General features: G+C 37.9%; 1 long non-coding RNA gene across 2 annotated transcripts in view; it reads left to right on the top strand.

Annotated features, from left to right (window-relative positions):
• LOC148185649 (uncharacterized) overlaps nucleotides 1-19,528 on the top strand; it is a 102,929-nt gene that overhangs the window by 1,408 nt on the left and 81,993 nt on the right. For both annotated transcript variants that reach the window (XR_015775729.1, XR_015775730.1), the window contains exons 2-3: nucleotides 879-933; nucleotides 2,109-2,163. This is a non-coding gene — a long non-coding RNA (uncharacterized LOC148185649). The remainder of the gene's footprint in view (nucleotides 1-878; nucleotides 934-2,108; nucleotides 2,164-19,528) is intronic.

Consider the following 19,528-nt stretch of genomic DNA (forward strand, 5'->3'; position numbering starts at 1 on the left):
ATTAAGTATAATTATTAGTCAGTAAAATCAGACTAAGTTAGTTTACTGAAGATGGTGACATTTAGAAAGAACAAGGTAGTTTGTCACTGTCATTTTTAACTTGCAGCAACTTCACAAAATTAAGTAAATACAGCAAAAGTAAACTTAACCATTAGAAATAAAGTGTGCATAAATTAAAATTAATAGTTTTATTTACTTTCCTTTGTCAAGGCAATTGGTTTCTGTGATTATTTAAAGTGAGATCAAGTTGTCCGATTTTACAGTGTATTCTTGTATACATACAGGAATATCCTTGTGGTTTTTTTTGGATGTCCAATTGAAATTTCATCCCAGTCCAGTGTTAAATAAGCAATTGGTGAGGCTTAGAATAGACCTACAAAGAGCCGCAGAGATGAAGTTTTAGCTCAGATGGCCAACCTTGAAAAAATGAGAACTAAAGAAAGTATTTGGAGCAAAGCTATGGAACTTTTCAAGGTCCCATTAATTTAATAGAAGTTTTGGCATTATTTTTTTCCCAAGAGAAACCATGACATGAACTTGTAGATGCCAGTTAAGTTGGTATGGAGTGACCAACATCATAGTCCTTTTTTGGCATGTCATAGTAGGAAATGTACAAGTGTAATAAGTAACATTAAAAAAGACTGCAATACATTTAGCAGAGCTCTTTCTAGGGTCATCAGAGTGTACTGTGCATGGCTCACTGGCAGACCTTAACCAGACACTTGATGGAATTGAGCACTCCGTTTCATCTGTGCTTTTTCCTCTTGCCAAGGTGTTTGCCTTGAAGTGCTCAAAAAATTTGAATTAAAAAAAAGAACAAGCTACCGTTTTTTAGGCGATAATTGCAGTCTTCTCAAATGTGCTGTTATTTCCAACAGGGAACAGGAATTGCGGAGCATTCTGGGGCAGTGGCAGCATCTGTGGAGGACAGAGGTACGTGGCTATGATCGCTGTCTTTTTCTATCATGTCAGAGGTCTTTTGTCATCTGTTAATTGCTCATTTTTTAGAAATGTATACATGGTGAAAGACAAATACCCATCTAAAGAGAAGCTCTCAACAGAGCCAACAGAGTTATACTGTATATTTAAGCTGTAAGCCACAAGAGACCATGGTTTACATTAGGGATGCTCGATATTGGATTTTTTGCTGATATCTGATATAACAACTAATTTGGCCGATAAATGATACAGATATTTATATATCCAATTTTGTCCCCAACAAATTTAATGATCATCAAGTCTCTAATAGAGTGAATTTAGCATTTTATTTCACATGCTATAATATGATGACTCACCAGCAGATGGAGATATAAAATACTTTGCTTTTCATTGTATGAAATATTCATTCATTGTGCAAAATAAGTAAAATATTTTAACTTTGGGTTGCTTTTTTGTATACGTTCACTGGGTCCATAATAAAACAAAATATCAGTTTGTGATATTGGCAGAAATCAGCATGTTGGCCAATTACGGTATTTCACTTTAAAGCTAATATCTGCAGATACTGAAGACGTGCCATTATTATAGTGCATCCCCAGTTTGAAGTGATTTTAGAAAAGCTAAGTGGTGTTGTTAGACATGATATGAATCCTAAATAAAGGTAAGGTGGTTAGTACTTGACATATTAATACATTCCTAGTCAGTGAGCTAGCAAGCTTCTGGTACTGCCCTATTTGCAAATAATCACAGAGTAACTTTTCAAAGTCCCATGAATTCAATAGAAGTTTCAACCTAATTGTTTTCCCAAGAAAAACCATTACATGAACTTGTATGTGCCAGGTAGGTTGGTATGGAGTGACCAACATCATAAACCTTTGTTTTGCATGTCCATAATAGGAAATGTACAGGTGTAATAAATAACATTAAAAAAGACTGCAGTACATTTAGCTGAGCTCTTTCCAGGGTCATCAGAGTGTACTGTGCATGGCTCACTGGCAGACATTAACCAGACACTTGATGGAACTCAACACAGTCTGTTACATTTGTGCTTTTCCTTCCAATCAAGATGTTTGCCTTGAAGTGGTCAAAAAATTAAACAAAAACATGGAACAAGCTGCTGTTTTAGGCAATAATTGCAGTCTTCTTAAATGTGCTGTTGTTTCCAACAGGAAATGGGCATTCCAGTGTATTCTGGCGCAACGGCAGCATCTTTGGAGGAGAGAGGTACGTGGCTATGGTAGCTGATTTTTTTCTGTCATTGTCAGCAGTCATTTGTCATCTGTCAATTTCTTAATATCAGAAATGTATATTTGGTAAAAGACAAAGAGAAGCTCTCGACAGAGGCAAAATAGTTATACTGTAAGTTATACTGCCGCAAGAGACCGTGGTTTGTAATAGGGATGCTCGATATTGGATTTGTTGCCGTTTCGGAAATGTCAATATATAATAACTCATTTGGTTGATAGCTGATAGATATCAATGTGATAACATTTTTCCACAACTAATTTTTGTTATCATCAAGTATCTTCTGTAGTGGAATTAACGTCATATCTCCAGCAGATGAAGACATGAAATACAATGTTTTTAATGTATGTAATATTCATTCGTTGTACAAAATAACAAAAATACTTCAACTTAGGGTTGATGTTTTGTACATATTCACTTGGTCAATAATTTAAAAAAAATCAGTTTGAGATACTGGCAGCTAATATTGGTGATATTAGTGAAATCAGCACGTTAGCGGATTCCAGTATTGCATTTTAAAGCTAATATCTGCAGATGCAGATGGTGCGCTGATATTGTTGTGCATTCCTAGTTTACAGTGATTTTAGAACAGCTAAGTGCTGTCTCTAGGCATGCTATGAAGCATTTTTTTTTAGCAGTTGAGAAAAAAAAAAATTTTGGAGCTTAATGTCCAATTTACATCTACAGGCTATACTAACTACATTACATAATCACATATACAAAGATAAGCTAGCTAATGTAAGGGTAACTGAATGCTCACAAAATGTTGGCAAATCATGCATAATTATTTACTACTATCCTGAAAAACTAACAGCACATTATTTTCCGTATGTGTTCGACGGCAACATTTTTAATTTTGAATCTATTTCCCCATGTAGTGTTTTGTGTTAGTTCAACTGTTCCTCTTGACCTTATAATAAACAGCCAGCAGATGGCACTCTTACTTTCTGTTGACGATGACACATTCCTTGTTGGTGAGATAACAAGCTTCTGGTACTACTCTTATTTGCATGAGATGCAAGAACAGCTCTGGCACATACATGTACTATGGTGAACTTTGACATGTGTAATTAGCATCCAAAATTAAATAATCTTTTTTGTCAGAAACTGCAAAAAATAGAAACCCCTGGTCAATCACATTGCATAGCCATCTTGCAGTATAGCATAAAGGAATTTTGCTCTTCCACTATCTGTTGTCACTGCGTCCTCGGGTGCATTCATTGTAAACATTTTTTTCCTCATTTTATTCTATGTAAAATACTATATTTTAAGACACGGACTACTGGAGTGTTTTTGCAGTACATGCTTTTCACCAAAAATCAAAAAAACTAATTTGATTAATTTAATTTAATTTAAAAATTAAAACTTTATGTCTTTACAATATTTTACATGACTTGAATGAATAGCATTATTCAATTGTCATTGTATAGAATTGCAGTATTGTTTTGTGTTAAATCCAGAATGGTGTAGGTTTTTTTGGATGCTGTAATGGTTATTGAGGAATTATAGCCATTTGATCTAGCTTTTGGTGATGGTGGTTATTGCTTGGGTTAAACTAGACAGTAGTAGAAAACTGAAAAGAAAAAAAAACAATTGTTTACCAGTGCTAGTGCAATGTTTAAGCAGTGGAAGCCCTGCTTCTGCTGTGTGGTGTGAAAGTTGTTGCCTGCTGTCTATAAATGTATTTGTTGATGCAATATATTTTTTAATGCTGAACTAACTTAGTTTGTTGCTGTAGGGGACAACAATATTTGTAAAGTAATGCATTTTCAGCTTTAAGCTGCAAGTTTATGATTTTCATCACTGACTAGATCTCTGGCTGTGAGGAGAAGGTTTTCACTGTGTCCCATTTAAAAAGGTGGATTGACAAAGTAGCTGGAGTTGAGAGTGATATATTTTTTAGTGTTGCATTTTTCTGTATAAAAGTTCAAATTGAATTTGAAGTGACACATTACTGGTTTAACATAGCTTTTCAAATTGTTAAGTTTAAAGATTTTTTTGTTGTTGTTGCTGTGATTCAGTTAACAGTCTTTTTTCAAATGCATTATTTCCTTTTCCCCATTGTGTTTTTCTCCCTTTTCATTTTTCTGCTTTTCATGTCTTGTCTGCATTACTTCTTCAGCAGACCACCCCGTGCCCAGTTGTGTACATGTGTGTACACAAACACGCACACACAGCCCATGGGCTTCTGTTCTTGTTGTCATCCTGACAAGCAGTAGGAACAGGATTATGGGTAGAGGCCCTCTTACTTGGGGCAGAAGAAAGTGTGAAATCTGATTGCTTCGGAAGATTTAAAAAATAGGACCCCGTGAGGTCGGTGGAATCCTAAATATGAGCAAGCTGAAGAAGTATAGCAGTAGGGTGTAGTCTGTTCCGGGGATTTGCCAAATTTTCAGACTTGAGAGGGTGGCTTAATAGAGGACAGAGAGAAGAAGCTGCGGGGTGTATAGGTGGAAATACCTACTTTTCCCCAGCATCTCTTTTGCAAGTTAAGTTTTGTTAATGCAGTTCTGTTAACATGCTATGGGATGTTTTTGTGTTATCAAGATATTTTTCATTTAAAATACTTTGGAGCTGGATATCACAAAATATGGTATAGATATTTTTATTAAACAATGATATATCGTCCTGTTGTTTTAAAGCTGCATGTAAAAAAATCTTCCTAAATGCAGCTCTGATATAAAAGTTATACGTGAAGTTCTGTGGTAGAATATTTGACACACGGGAGGTCTCCTGTGGCATTATCATAATTCATCACTAGGGGGCATTAAAGTATTGTGTCTTTGCTCCACTCAAGCCTGAGGCTGTTTGGCAAAACCCACTTGCCAGTTTGCACCACTTCCACTTATGAACCTCTTCCACTTGCCTGCATGAAACCAAATCACTATAATGACTACATGGTGCAGAGAAACAGTTGCACAAGAGTGAGAGTGAAGAGCCATCTTTTGGGAAATATATAAACATAGCAGCATGATTTTTTTTTTCTGGCAGTTGCGGAGTGGAGGAGGTGTGCCACACCAGCAGGACACACGCTGAGATTTGTCACATCATGCCAGTCTTATGTCTTATTGAAAGGCCCTACAAAAGTGGTCAGCATCATGATTTTTTTGTTGCTGTATGCTCCACTTGCTGTATGCCTTCCCATCTTTATATTTTCTGTTCTCTCCTTATAATTCATGTGTTATATTTCTGAATATTTTCACCTCCGCTGTATGTAAAATTCAACCCAAGATGGTATTCTTTGACAACATGGCCCTGCTGTTTGTTTTGGTTGCCTTCTCCAGGCATGTTGTTTGTTTCTCTGCACCTGCAACAAACTGCTATCGTCTTTCCTCACCTGCAACAAATCAATATCATGAAAGAAGGAAGCTTAGACTCTATAATACGCCTAAAGCTATTACAAGGATTAGAATGATGGAAAAATGTACAGAGCAAGAGAGAGACAACACTAAACTTGAAATGTGTCTTTCATTAATAAGTGCTCACTGGTAACTTTTTCTCCCTGTGACTTTTGAGTGTTTTTAATTGCAATTTGAAAATTTTAATCCTTTCTTTAGCTGGGAAAAGTTTTTCTTTGTGCCTGTGCCATAATCTTACTGCTTTTCAGAGAGGCCACGCTGATTGCATGTTAGTGCTTTGACCCCAGCAGATCGTTTTTGAAAACTAATTTAGAAAACTGTTCACATACTTTTTTAGCTTTGATCGCTAAGCCCCTGAAGTTGTTAACATTAAACTGTAAATATTCATATGAAAGTGACATCAACTGTCGTGCCTTTGAAACACGATGGTTCTGTGTGTGTCTGTGTCTGTGTGTGTGTGTGTGTGTGTGTGTGTGTGTGTTTGTTTCTGTCTTCAGGACTTTGTGTTGTTGAGGTAGACTGAGACCAAATTCTCCTTTGATTCGTTCTGACGACATGTCTTACTGTTGATTGTTGTTGGTTCATTTGGATTGGCTCAGTTAGGTTTCTATAAATATCTGTGTCAGTAGCTGACTGTTAAATGAATGCATCATTGTCCTGCTGTTAGATTTCCATTTTTATCAGCCACAGATATGTCCATTACGTTTGTTTTTTTTACCTTTTACTCCTCTTTCTTTATAAGCCAAATTAGCCCTTTTTGATAAAGGTACAAGTCTCTTAAAAATCTAGGCCTGTGTAGTCAATGTTTTGTTTTAAGGGAATTGCCCTTGATATACTTCAGATCATGGAAGTCAGTTATTTAATACATATATTTCTCACTTATGTGTTAACGCTTACAAAGATATGGTTGGTCATATTTACTTTTGATGATCATCAAGGCTGGAAGTTTAACTCATATTTTAAAAAAAAACAAAAACAAAAGATGCTTCTTTTGTATTTAAAACCATACAGTTTAACCTGGTGAGTTCTTAAAATTCAGTGCTTCTTAGAGTAATATTTTTTTAGGAATATTATGCTTCTTTTCAGTGCTTCTTAGAGTATTTTTTTTTAATGAATGTTATGCTGTAACTTTATAGGGATATAAATATTAGAGCATAAAAGTCTTTTTGTAATTTTTTGCATCTTTAAAAGTTTTACATAATTGCCTGTTTCAGTTGTTCAGTTGCAATGGATTTATTTTGAAAATATCATCCAAACTAATTTGAAATATGTTTAAAAGGCTGCAAAATGGTAATTTAAGGTGGAATTATTCACACACGTATTGGTGGGTGGCAACAGCATCCTCAGTTCTTAGTGCCTGAGATGATGTGGTAAACACGGGTTCAAGCAGGAGCTTGCTGGATAGAGGACTCAGTGGCTTGTGCCTGGGAGCAGAAATGGGGCGTAACACATTGTATCCCTGTACATCTAGGAGCGTTGCTTTTGCTCCCTGGAAACCATTACCGCGCTGCCACTTGCAGCGGTCTGTCACGGATTCAGGTGGAAACACAAGCATCTTCGTGTGCCAGTAAAAAGGGAAGGCAATGTAGAAATGGAGGGGAGCGTTTGCAAATGGCTCTGAAGTCTGCAAGCTTAAAAGTGTTGATAACCACGGATTAGTTCTGCCTTCTCCCTCAAGCAGCTTTAACTGTGTGGTCTCTTTCTCTCAACCTTTCTTTTGTCTGTACATGTATTCTACAGAGTTGCATGTGTGCACAAAGAGCACGTGGGTGATGTGTTTTTGAGACTTCAGTTTTGATTGATGAATTTTATTTAGGTGAATAACTATTTTGTTGTCTTTGTGTGTGATAGCCTCTGCCAAGGTGGTCATGTTGCTGGTACTGTTAGATTGTTTGTCAGCAGGATTTCAAAAAATAAAAATTTACTGGCCCTATTTTTATTATATTTTTTCAGTGCGTTGTTGAAGTGTGGGCCAAGGAATAACCCATTAAATTATGGAGCATATTTCAAATCATTCAACTGATTATACTCTTTCTTACATCCACATGTGAATTGTCTGTAATAAACTCTACCAGAGAGGAAAAATGTCCGGACTTTATGCTTAAGGAGGACAGTTCGGACCACAATTAAGAATTACAGAATACATTCACAGATGAAATTCAGCTTCAGCTAGGCAACACCTTGTTTTGATGTAATTCTAATAGTTTTGGAAATATATCCAGGGTATATATAGTGGTTGCACTTGGGAATTTGCATATCAAAGAAGACTGAAATGTTTGCATGGCAGAGGTCTGTTCTCACTAAGTGCCCTTCTACCTTTGTATGTTCTCTGCATGTGTTGAACTGCTCATTCACATACACATACCATAAACATGTTTGGCTGTCTTGTATATCAAAATGGTTACCCTGAAATTATTTTGCATAGCTCAACGCAGTACAGCAAATGTCTTGTGCTAGAGTCCAACCTTGAATATGAGGTCAACAAGGTAATCTACCTCTCAGTAATTTAAAGTATGCTCAGTTTTGCTAAGCATGAAATGGCTTTGCAACTTTGTCATTTGTTTGATGCCAAGGAGGAAAAGCAACCTTATCTTTGACACTTGTTTAAACAGACCATGGATGCATATAATTTGTAATCTCCATCATCCACTCCTCATGTATTTGTGTGAACAGCTTTGGCTGCAAGGATCAGTTGATTGACATTGTGCAAGCAGACACAATTTAATGCTCCCAAAGACTTTTAGTATTCAGAGTGTTTATTGTTTTGTGGTTCCTTTGCATGCTGCAATTATCAAGTTTGATTCTTCTGTTCTTAGACGGTCAAAGCGCAAAGCATTATTTACCCTTTGACTGGGAATAGTGTTGCAGTCACTGCAGTTGTTAGACAGGTGCTATAGTGTGACTGTACTGACCAAAATTATTCTGATATGATCATTTATTATTTCATCCTAAATGAGAGTTAACACATGCCTTAATTCAAATGCTTAATAAAACAAATGTATGCACAGTTTCAATTAGGTTACAACTTGATCAGGGTTTCCGCAGATCCTTAAAAAGCATTGAATTCATTAATTTAAAAATAAGGCCTTAATTGGTATTAAATTGAAAAATGCTCAGACATGGGGAGTAGGATTTTATAAAAAAAATTTTCTGACATTGCTTTGTAAAATCTCAAAATATTTGGTAGTCCCTTTTCTTTGTTAAATAATTTAATCAATTCCTTTTCTTAAACTTGTCATGATTGGAATCCAAGCAGTGGAATCTCACATGCAGAACGAGAAACACAAAATCGCCCAGAAACCCGTCGAGAAATTTTAGATTTTTCCCATTTTTGTTGGTAAACCAAATAGATACTTTAATGATAATGATTAATGGTTCCATGTGTTCCACTCAAAAAAGGGTTAGTTTTCAACATTTGACATAGATAATCTGACTTTTTCACTTGCCAAAAAAGTCATGTTTTATGTTACAATAAACAACTGAGGCAAAAAAAGGGTCAATTTTAGTTATTAGAAAATTGATCATATACTTAAATCCAAGTGGCATTAAAAAAGTCTTAAAGTTTTAAATCTGTTTTGCCTGTAGCTGCAAGAACCCTGTTGATGTTTAGCAAGTACATGCAAATACAAAATACAGTACCATTCCATTGAACTTAACTTACCAAATAGCCATACCGTGATTGATTGTGCGTAAATACTTTGCTTGGGTGCTTTTGGGTGTCAACTGTGTGATCAAAGATTTCCGTTTCTAAATTGCTTGAATCCTATTGCTCATCTCAAGTACTTCCAGTAAAGAGAAGGTACCCTGGTAATCATGCACATGATAAACAACTTAATTTTCATTAAGCCTCTTATCGCTTTATGGTAAATTTAATTTAGACGATCTTATGATTAATGTTCTCAGCTGACTATACTTAAGAGGAGCAGCAGGGTAACATGTACAGCTCCATGCATAGTAGTGAACTTCACATAACAGGAGCCAGGTCTGGGCAACAATGCATAACATTGCAGAAGATAAGGGCGGCAGAAGATAGAATTGTAAATCAGTGTTAGGATAAACACAGGTAAAAGACACTGTAGTTGGGGAAAAGAGCATTGATTACCTGATAGATTACAATATTTTTCAGTCAAAGCGATTTCAGATTTTTTTAGACACTTAACTATGGAACTAGATCTTTATAGATTATAGCTGAAAAAAAAAAATGAACGAAATTAAAATTACTAGCCAATTTTAGGACGTTTAAGCCCAAATTTTAATCCCTTTGATATAAGGGATTGGCATGCCTTGTATCATCAATGCAACAAGCCGCTTACAGTGCACTGCTCATGGGTCCTCTCTTCTTCATCTAACAATGCTAATGTCATTCTCATATGCTTATTTCACAGGAAAGAGTACAAGTAAATATTCTTTGACATTTGACAAAACTGTCCACACAAACACGTGCGTACACAGAGACGGATCACAACCCCCACTGCTGTCATCAAATTAATTCATTTTGGATTTCACAAATATGACCTGTGATTGCTGGTTGTCAGTAGGGAGGGGGGGCAGTCGGCAGCTGATACATGAAATGATTGGGAGAGTGCAGCGTGTTCCCATTATCTTGTCCCTTGCATTGTAATTATCACTCCTGCTCTTTCTGCACCACTGCTCCCATCTCTCCTCGCCATTGTAATCGTGATTGACTGGTGCGGCGGCCAAAACAGCGCAGTCTGAAAAGGCATCAGACACACATCTCATAACCGCCCTGCCATTTGATCTTCTCCTCCTCCTCCTTCACACTGACTGCTCCTCCATCTCTCCATCCTTCTCGTTTTTTCAGGTTGAAGGGAAGTGGCAGCCAGACGATAAGAAAACATGCTTGTAGATGAGTACAGATTCGACATGCCAGAAGCATGCTATTCAGTGTTTTCTTATTGTTATGATTGAATATAATTACAGTTTGTTTGACCCATGCATGAATTGACATGCATTGAGTAGATGCTGAGGGCTGTGCTGATATATGTGCGATGATGTATACACATTGCTCCACCTGCAGCTGTACAACTTACTGGTCAGGGAGAGATCATTTAGAAACACAAATGTGTTGTGAGCATACTTTCAGTGTGTGAACACTGTCTGCTTAGGTTCCCTCGTGAGAAATTCTGGCCTTCTGTTTCTTTGGTGCTTTGAAATGCCAGACAGAGTCTTGCTCTGCGACAGGTCTGAATGATACACCTTGTCAGAAGGGGAAGTTCATCAGCAGCCACTGAGAGTGCCATCGATTGAGCTGCCCTGAGCCCTGCCAGGTAATGGATTGGATTTATCCCTCTCTGGATAAAGCTTGTGCTCAGATGTGTACACACATGCATGCATGCTCCCACACACCCACATAGTGCTCTCTGCACATATCTGTGTGCATTTTACACAACCAGGCACCTCCACATCACATACCATACCACACAACACAACACACACTGACAACGTGTGTGAAAACTTGTGTGACATTCAGCAGACATTTAGACAGTTGGGATCAAAGGCAGTGATGTATTGTCAGCAGCTGCATGGATAGGGAAAAAACAAGACAAGGAGATAGTACTTTGATAGATATCAGGACATTTGTCAGGCATCTGTCTGCTTATTTTGGGAGTGAGAGATGAGTATCATCAAATCCATATTTTGAGGAGGAAAAACGACTCAAAGTTGATGGAAGATGTCTTTGATGTGAAAGAGTCAGTAGCTCAGCTGTTTCTTGAGTATTTCTTGTGTTTTTGTGGCCAACCTTTCTCAAACAAATATTAAGTAAATCGTCATCAATAAATCGTTTCGAGAGCCATTTAAGCATTTCAAGTCTCATTATGATGACAAGGGTAAACAGATTGGAAGATGTAAAACACTCGATTAAAGTGGCATTCTACTTGCTTCTCTAAATTTTAAGGAGGCAATACATCATGAATGTGTCCAACCAAAGATGAGCATAGTTGAAGAGCGAACTAATTAGACTAATCTTTTTGCCAGGAGGTTTACCTATAATGGTTATAATCTATGGACTGTAATATGATTCAGAAAACACTTAGTGGCAATTCATCTTCCCCTGTGCCTCAAGGCAATGGTGTGCACGTTTGTGTGTATGCATGCATATGAACAGATTTGCAAGGTCTGAATTTGCACACCCGTTGCAACTACCATCGTTAATGTTAAACTGCAGAACCATACGTTCAAAAGTCTTGTAGATCGTGTTTATTGATGAGCAGAGCGATGTGTGTTGATGTTATGAGGTGTAACTCTTGGGCAATGGCTGTCCAGTAAATTCATGCTTTTAGAAATTACCTCATTTATCATATATATTTTACTAGCAGAAAAACACCATGCTTGTATTTCTGGTGTAATATGTAAAAGAAAAAAATCATTTGAAGAAAAGAACATTTCAGAGTGTCAATTAACAGTAAATCTGACTTAATAATGGTCTTTAAATGGATGTGCAATGTTTTCGGAATACAGATGGCTGTGGTCAAAGTTTTAGTTACTGGTTCAAAACCTTGATGGCCCTTGCTAATGAGTCTGCGTGGCTGAAGCATCTGTCTGGATATCTAATATAGCTCACCATGTGGAGAATGTCATCCATCGTCTGGCCTCTAACCGCAGTCAAGTCTCTACCGGCAGGGTTAACATTATAATTAGTCTACAATCATCTTCGTCAGGGGTTTAGTTTACTTTGTACTGACCATGACCTATTGAAACTACCCTTTTCTTTTCAATGGAAGTTTCTGTTATAATTTAACCCGCGAGAGGCAAAATTGTGGTTGTGGGTAAGATTGGTGCTGCCTTGTTATGGAAGAATGTAAAAAAAATAGTTAGCATAGTTTCTGCAGGGATAATCACAGTGTGGTTGTATAAGGTTTTATGAGTGCAGTAAAGTGTCTGTAATGCTCGAGCTGCAGGATGGTCATTTATGCTTTACTGAAGTTGTCCTGCCATCTCAATAACTCTAAGGTGTATTACTTGTCATGCTATTCTCCACAATTTCAAAGTGTATTATGTACATTTATTAGGGCTGAAATGGATGGTTTTGGTGAAAAAAAGAAATCGCCCCTCCATTTCTCGCTTGGAGTGAGACCATGAAACTTGCATTTACAACAGTTTGAGACTTTCTTGGTACCACATTACCAACATACAGACTTCAAACTGTTACAGTCAAGGGCTCTTTGGGCGCCTTTTCGCTCTACGGATATCAGAAAAACTATGAGCAAATACAGGCAACTCGGCATAAAAGCTAATGAAGCACCCACGTACCCGCTGTCGCAAGGTAATGAGTGTACTTAGCTCTAAGGGAAAGGACATCTCCAAAGGATTTTCAGTGTGTGCCCACTTCCCCAAGTGCTTAATCATGGTGCTTGATTATGAGCAGCCATTGGAAGCCTGTGAGTCAGCCCCACTCATACACTGCAAGGAATTATGGTGTGCTTGATTGAATTCAGCATTCTTTGCCCCTGGTCTATGAGAGCTTGCCAAAAGATGGCAAAAAAGCCTACAAAAGCTTCTGTGAATTGGTGTATCACTTCAAGCAAGCAGACAGGCCTTGTTTGGACTGTGCTTTTTTTATTAGAAACACCTCGTGAAACTGGCTTACAACTCACTATTTTAATCAGTCAGATTTAGGCTGCTGCATTTTTCCCACAAGTGGGAGCTGTTCAGTCATTGTCAGTTCAGTTCTACTCATTTCAACCCATGGTACCATTAGAAAAGTAAATCAATAGCAGCAGCAGAAGAGCTCTGCAAATATTTGTTATATTAATAATGTTAGCTACAGAGTAGGAAATTAATAGCTGTAATAACAATTTGAACACCGTCACCACCTGCAGATAGTGAGTATTATGACAATATCTTTTTCTAGGTGTGTGTGTTTACAGTCACCTGCGTGCTAAAACAAAATGAAATGCATCATAAGTACTTGAACAAAAATTAGGGATGCACTGATCTGACTTTTTTTCTCCTGATAACTGCTCAGATGCTATAATATTCAGGTTCTCAAAAGATACAAAGTACTAATCCAATACTAGCCCTGTGTTTTCCTTTACTTAAAATCTGTATACCTTACTGCATTGAGGTCATCGGCCCACCATTGCTGAATAAATTCAACTGGGAGGAGAGACAATGAATTTTATAATGACATTGATGATGAAACAGTTATTGTGGCTTAGTTACGTAATGACTGGTATCCCATCCCTTTAGGATCATCTGAGCCGATACTGATCAGGTGCATTGGATTAGTGCAACCCACGCTGCTAATTTTCATTTACTACTTTACTACTTACTTTCACTACTTAGCTGATACTTCTTTGGAATTAGTGTCACTTTGATTTTTGCGAAATTCTTGCAAAGGAAAAACAGGACCTTTCTCTGTCCATCTCCAGAGCCTTAAATATCGGTGCCAAGGTAAAAATTTCCCTCTGCCTTTTTTAATCCATTGTCACTCCAGTTTCCCCATCCCATCTTGTGATCTCTCTGTCCCTTTCTCCTTTGTCTCTCTCATCGCGCCACTGTGTCACTGGGCACACCTGCTTCATCCAGCTGTCAATTACAGCGCAGAATTACAGACTGGCACACAATTAGGGTCCGCCTCACGCACTGGCCCACGCTGGTAATGAGTTTCCCCAGTCATTGATCAAAGTCACAATCACACACTTGCCCAGAGTTTCCCAATTAATTTTCTTTTTTTTTTTTTACTATCCAGAGAGCATCTATGTTGAGTGGCCTGAGAGTGTTTTTCTTTATATATATGCCAAAGCAGCAGAATTTTCCACCCAAGAAAAAAAAAGAGATAATTCAATTCCAAGTCAGGTTATGAATGTTTTTAGGTGGGCACCCAGAGAGGGAATTTAAATTTGCTTGTGAAAAGTTTTGCCCTCAATTTTGAAGTTGGAGAAGAGGGTGGCTAGCATGCTAACCAAGTAATCCATGAGACAGTTGTAAAGATGTGTACAACCACTTAATTCTTCCACACTTTAAAAAGTGGATTGTCAAGTCGTCATGTGAAAAGTTTTTTAAAAGCACATAAAATACAGCTGCAGAGGATTTATTTACCATTGTTATGGAGCAAATGTCTGTATGTTTTACTTCCATGTTTTCTTCCTTATCCAACAAACTCATCCAACTCCTTGGGCTGTTGCTGCAGATCATTTAATAAAGCTTTCATCTGAGAAGGGGCTGCATGTACATCTACTTCTCATTATGCAAGTGTCAAGACTTGAGTAGTGGGCTTCCTGGCAAGTAATAGAGGAATGACATTGCTTGTTTGTTTTCCTTTAGATGTGAAATGCGCTGAAGCAGGAGGGAAATAGGTGGCGGGAGGGGTGGAGTGAAGACGAGAGTAAAAGAACAAGCTGAGCATGGTCGCACACAGTGTTCAAAGCCGCTAGGCACAGGTTTCTGTGACTGACAACCTGCTGTAGATGGGAACCCCCCAGTCACACTTTGCTGTCTCAATGAAATTGCCTCAGTGATACTGAGACAGTCTGTAGTCTTATTCTTCTTTGCCATATTCACTCGAGCAGTTATATTGTGCCCTGTCTCTTCTCTGTTTCAGCTAAGTTATTCTAATTAATCTAGCAAGGTTTTGTGAGAAAATATAGAAAACGTCAAATGTTTGAGTTTGAAATGAGGACTCAAATCCAGCTAAGATAGCAATCTTGTGGTGAAGACAGGGTAATGAATTAATTTTGGTTCATGGCTCAGTAGTGAGGAGAACTAGGTTGAGTAATGAGAAGAGGAAGCGGTGATAATGGAAATCTAAATGATTAAAGTGTGTGTTTGCGTGGGTCGGGGTTGGGATAGGATGGTGGGGCCTTGCAAGAGAGTTAGGGTGGTATGAGAGTGTGCAAAAGCATTTCTGCATTGGAGTCTGTATACAGTCATTGTTTGCTGTCCTGCCTGTAGCCACTGACCCAAGCTGCAGAAAAAGACATGAATTTACCTTCAAATGTTTGAGATATACTGAGGTTATTTAACAGCAGCTACATTTAGTATGATTCACAGAATATATTAAAATTGCCTGTCTTTATTACAGAGACCAAACATGAGAGAAAAAAAAACTAAACTTAAACAGTGAAGACAAAGGAAAATGTGTCACACAGTGTAAAGGACAACATACTTGAGCAAATATGTGCTGAAGCAAAAGACCTTTAAATTATAATTCAACACCCAATTGTAATTTAGGCCATACCTAAGACATTAGTCTTGATTGTATACTATGCAAACCTTTTTGTTAAAGTATTGTGTGATGTAGAGACAGCATAAAGGCAATGAACCAGTTTGTCAAGAGTGCACAGTATAGTTTATAATAAAATAAACAGTGCATTGATTTGGCATTCTAGGGTACAAGAGCCATAACCCTTGAGAGTACTGTGCTGGCAAAGTATGAGCCAGTAGCTGAGTTTTTCATGTTACAAAGAAGTTTATCTTTTAACCTGGCTAGATCACCATGTTAACTTGGTTAACCTGGTCTGGACTGTATCATTACCATGGTAATTGCATAGCTTTTTTTAATAATAAAAAAGCGATGCAATGACAGTAGCACTTTATATATTGCGTGGCTTTTTTTTTGCCATGCAAACCTACACTTTACACAAAGATTGAGCTATAGGGATACTACAAAGTACCTTCATTACATTGCTTTAGCTTTTTTTCATATGTGAATTTTGATAACATGCATTTATAATAGGAACATTTTCCATTATCAAAAATCAATTACAGTGGAAGCTAATAGTTGTCTTTTTGAGCAGACAAAAACCTGGAGCCTCAGTATCTATAGTCATCAGCAGAAAAAGCCCAAGCACAAAAATGTCACGATTTTAGCACAATTACAAGTTGTATTTGGTAGGTGCACAACCAAATCCTAATTGCAGTCATTGCTAAAGATATTGTCAAACCAAAAAAATGAAACTCTTAAAATAAGGGTTTTTATGGGTAACACTGAATCACCCTATTTACTTGTTCCGGCTCATATTATCATCATGTCTATTATCAGTGATGCAGTTTTACGTATGTACTTATTTGTTTGTCATAACACCATATGACTCTGACAAGGCTTTGGCTTAACATCAGAACTCCATTGGTGTCTTTAAGGTGCCATGTGATGTGATTCAGTACACATGCTCATTAAAAAGAAGATTTTCTGATAGCGTTTATTTGCCTTTAAAGTGCAATCCATCATGCAGGTTCCGAAGTAATAGGTCCTGGCGATGAGTTATGACTTATTAAATTAAATGGTTAAAGTGGCACTTGTCTAACTGGAAATGACCTCACTCACCATACTTGCTTCCTCTCTGCAGCTGTGATGTATGCAGACTACACATTGGCATATACACATGCACACATATAAACACATACATTACATACACACCCATTCAGCACCTCTGTGGATGTGTAGACTTGGAGTAGATATTTCCCTAATGGAAAAGCTCATTGCAAAAAAATAACTGTAAAACCAGCCTGTGCTCTGTCAAACTATTTTACAGTGTCAGCACAAATGCTGCAGTCTCTCTTCACTCGGCAATGAAATTTATGGCCATTGATGACTGATTGCATTTCTCCCCCTCACAGTACTCTGAGCCTTTTGAAAGTAACCCAGCAGCACATTAATTTCTCCAAAGTCATCATTTCAAGTGCAGTGACTTGCTGGAAAAATAAAAACTCAGATGAAGAGAGAGCCTAATTTTAGTGGTTCTTATCAGTGCTTGCAATAAAAATGTCCCTAAGTCATAATTCAGACATTTAAAAATGAGTGTTTTCTATAGATGTGCGGAAGTGTGAGCATGTGTAGGCTTTCATTTCTCTGTAGACACTACATCTGTGACGTCTACATGTGAATACTTTTCTCATTATTGAATCAACCAATGTCATCTCAAATTAAAGGTCCAGTTATGTCATCATGCTTGGAAGACCAAGAACAATCGGAAATGCCTCAGAGCATTCTCAAGACCATCAATATGCAGCACACATTTAGTGGGCCCACTGAGGTAGACACAGTGGCTCAAAAGTGTGTCTCTAATTAAAGGTCTAATGTCTCATCTTTTGCATGTCTTTTCCATTTCTTCTCTTGCTGTTCCTGTTGAAGGTAAGAAACACTCAAGCAGAGATGGACAAAAAGCTTTATGAAAAGACACTGATTAACCTGTCAACTTCCAGGCAGGTATCCATTAGGCTCTTTAATCAGAGTCTATATGGCATGAAATTGACATTTTCAACCCACCATAATGCCTTTGGAGAAGCATTGAACTGAACTGATGCTGCCTTATACGTCAGTGCACATGTAGCTGTTCCAACCTGTACTTTCATTTGCCGCTTTCACACATCAAAGCCTGGGAAAGATCTTTTGTTTTCTCAGTCGGCATTGAAAATAAACAAAGGATCTTGGAGGGAGATGCATCATAGGGTCAACAGACAGGTCCCATGTAGTGTCAGCCAAACTGGTAGCTCAGTTGTGAGACATTAGCGAGTCTTTGGTACTTTCCTTTCCTATTTTTGTAATGTTGATGTGTATATATACTGTACACAACCATTTATTTTTTAGCCCTTCGTTTTGACTGTTTTCCCCTTACTAGAGAGAAATGTGTCAGTGTATAAGACATGATCCCAGGAGCACTAATTTGCTCTCACTTCATCAAACAGAGTTTGCAGTTATCCAGAATTGGAGCCAAAGGGCTTCCTTGCTGAAGGCTTTCCTGAAGTCAGCAGGTTGGGTCATACATCTAGCACTGTTCTGCATTCCTCCCTTTCCTTTCACCACCACTTGTACTCCTCCCTCGCTTCTCTCTTCTGCTATGTCTGTGTCCTTAAGTCACAGGGAGAGAGAGCACGGTTGTTTTGATGTAGGATTTGATAGATTTGTTTGCTGCTGCATTCATTTGCTCTGTATCAGGGAGCTGACGGGCCGTAAAATGAAAATTTGCCTTAGATTTTCAGCATGACTGTTTGGGGGCAAATGTGAAAGAACTCCCCGTGCATTCCAGATACATATTTTTCTATATCTTAAAGTGTGTGCGTGCATGCTATGCATTGTAATTAATAGTGAGGATTGTGAGGTTCTTTACTGAATTGAAATGATGGGCTTCATATCTGTTAAAGAACAAGTTTTATTTATTTATTTATTTATTTTGTTGTATAAATCTCCAAAACAGCATTTATATTGCTCAAGAGGTTGTGATACTGTGTTGAGAAACTCTTCCAGTTTCACTTATTTTGTTGCTCTTGTAAAGAAACCTCATGATTAAAAAGTGACAGTTATGGATAGAGTCCTGCTTTTCAGGTAATTAGATTAAATTAAAATGCATGTGCCTCTTGCGAGGCCCACAATCTCTAATTAAAATGAATGTGATGCAAACAACAGGAAGCGTTTTCCTGTTAGAAAACAAGTTGAAGGAGAGAAAGTCAAGCGGCAGGCTCGCCTTTTGTTAGGTTTAACAAGAAACCAGTTGCTGTAATGTCTTGTTACTCGTGAAATTATGTTATTGATGTGTATATAGTGGTGATGCTGGTGCACATGAGGAAACTTCCCGTTATCTTGATAAAAATTGAAGCCTGGTCATATATTTAATTTTGTGGTAACTTTATCTTGCATGAAAAACAAAACATGTTGGTTTTTTACTTTGGACAGTGGGAATGGCCTTGATCACCAAGGTGCTTCCTCCTTGTTCATGTGCAGTTGATGCGTGAGGTGAAACCAAAGCAGGCCTGGTCGTGCCACAAGGAAGGTGCTTGTGGAGAGCACGACACCCCATTGCTCTTTCCCCCCGTGTGCCCAGCCGGTGTCACAGAGCACGCTGGATGATGGAGCACTCTCATTCCGAGTTGAGAGAGCGCTGAAGGTGAGAGTCGGCCAGAGACCCAGTTCTTTAATCCTGGCTGGCTTCTGCCACCTTGTTCAGCAAGATAAATGGACTTTTGACACACAGTCAGATCACACACTGGCCCAGCTTTGATAAACAAACACTTGTTTGTTTGTACTT

This window comes from Plectropomus leopardus, chromosome 23 (assembly GCF_026936395.1).
Source record: "Plectropomus leopardus strain MGB_pleo_1.0 chromosome 23, ASM2693639v1, whole genome shotgun sequence".
NCBI lineage: Eukaryota > Metazoa > Chordata > Actinopteri > Perciformes > Serranidae > Plectropomus > Plectropomus leopardus.